Genomic DNA, 2,319 nt, shown 5'->3' with positions numbered 1-2,319 from the left:
ATAAAAAAACAAATTCAGAACAACAGCAGAGTAACTGTAATAAACATGAATACATGCCTCCTCCATGTACATAGATATGCCATACAGAATACATACATTTGGATATTGTTGTGCACTTTATTGCCTTTATTTTGTCAAACATGTGAAATGTTGTTTGTGGCTGTTCAGGCCTCTGAGGCTGGGTTCCTAATTTGTTATACATACTTGTAACTTTCACACAAATATTCCTTTGACAACAATGCACAATTTATGCGAAAGTCCAAGTTAAGCATCCGCATCTCAAGTATGTCTTTGGCCATGTATGACCAGCATCTTTGATAATTGACTATGCTAATTAGAAACAGCACTGGAGCTCATTCCTTGTTGGTTATTCTATATTACTTTATCAGCAGGTAAGGAAGGAGAGAAGAGACTCACTGCTGAAGTAGTACAGTGTGGAGATCAAAGATCTACTACAGCATCAAACAAGTACAAGATAACCTTTCCTCTACATGTGGTCAACACTGTGTATTCTATCTATGCCAAAGAGCCCGTGGAGTTTCTTTTGAAGATGTTATGTCTCTTTATAATGATGATTTAAGAAGTAATGATAGCATCGTAGATTGTTTTGTTAGAAAATATCAAAAGTGTTCAAGTATGTGTCCTTTAAGACCATGTAATCAAGGCGTATGCTCACATCAAATGTTTAAAGAATGTCACAAATGTTAAATTGTATAATTTTTTCAAATAAAATGTATTGAATTGAATCAAAAGTCATTCAAAATCATTCCAAAGTCTAACCACCCTGAGAGATCAGGATTAGGAAAAGGTCCGGAGACGTTCAGGGGTGTAAATGAGTTATCATCAGCCCTTTCAAACGGTGGAGGTGTTGCTAGAACATCTTTAGGGGTGCTGTATCTCTTTGAAGTGTTTTGTTTTAAAGTTTGAATCTGTTGACGAAGCTTATAGTTTGGTACACCCGAGAGTGGAATGTTGAGGATTGCCAGGGCTTTAAGAAACTGACGCCACCCAGGAGGTCTTCTGTCATCAGCAATCTTGTGGGCTGCTGTGGTACTTTAAGCAAGTTCATCATATGAGAACCCTTGACAACATCCCCCTGAAAGATAAACTCTCCTTTGTCATTCCAAGTAGCGGCCCCCTTTGCGTCTTTTATCTTGTTCATAATGTATCTAACATTTTTCCTGTTACGTGCCGGAACATGTGTCAACATGTCATGCATAACATTATCTTCAACATGCATTTGATCTTCAACCGGTAAGATCACCGGTCCAGGCATTACAGGGGCATGGCTCTCTCTATGCGCAACATCTTTCAAGGGGTCCGGTAGGGAAAGCGATAAATGGTTGGTCTCTCTCTCACCTTGTTATACCAAGGCCAAATACCTTTGCAAGAGGTTTGTGTATTTTTGGACCTTATCATAGGGGTTCAATCCTTTTCTGTTCAAAATATCCTTCATGGCCATATCCAAATCATTTCCCGCTGTTTGTCTGATATTTTCAGGACCCTGTAATTGCTGTTTAAGTCTATGCAACTCTTGTTGAGGCACCAAGTACATTTTATTTGACATCACACTCTGTGTTCAACCCCCACGTCTGACAGCAATAAGGCTGGTGATGAAGGGCACGGCTATACTTAGTAAAGGTAGAAGAAAACCCCCAGACTGTTGTATGCTATGTCTTTTCTTTTGAAGACTAGCCCTTTTATTGGCAAAGAGTTTGATCGCTGTCTTTTGTCTCTTTCATTTTTTTAATTGGGTCAGGGTGAGTGGAATGCGGCCTTTGAGAAGATTCAAAGCAATCTCACATAGTGGTAAAATGAGATCTGAAGAACAGTGACCCAAGATGGCCTTCCGTTCTTTAGGGGTAGCCCCAACTAGGGTTCTCAAGAGCGGCAGGTTTCTTTTTAAACGCAGAGACATATCGGTTACTTTTTAGGAACGTAAACTGTCGGCCACTCCCACTGGAACAATCCTGTTCGGAGCCTCAGGTGTTCTGGAGTATTAGATTTTAAATCCACGATTAAATAAGAAAATGGCGCTTTGGTAGCGTCCTCATAGCTTTCCATAAAGTAGGATTTCCTTCCCGGGTACATCTGCTGAGCTAGAGTGTTTATTTGTAGTTTGTCTCTAGGGTTTTTGAACAAAACCATGTAATTAGCGTTCAAACTAATGGTGCGGCTATTTTTACTTTGGTGAAACACATTTTGTACCAAGTAAAGCACGGACATGTTTCGATGATGAGTATATTGTGTAAAAGCTCAGGCAATTTCAGGATGTTCGCTGTCGGCAAATAGCATATTGTCCAAAACCAGCAGATGGTT

The sequence above is a fragment of the Salmo trutta genome, chromosome 16 (assembly GCF_901001165.1).
Source record: "Salmo trutta chromosome 16, fSalTru1.1, whole genome shotgun sequence".
Classification (NCBI taxonomy): Eukaryota; Metazoa; Chordata; class Actinopteri; order Salmoniformes; family Salmonidae; genus Salmo; species Salmo trutta.
This window is presented reverse-complemented; position numbering follows the sequence as displayed.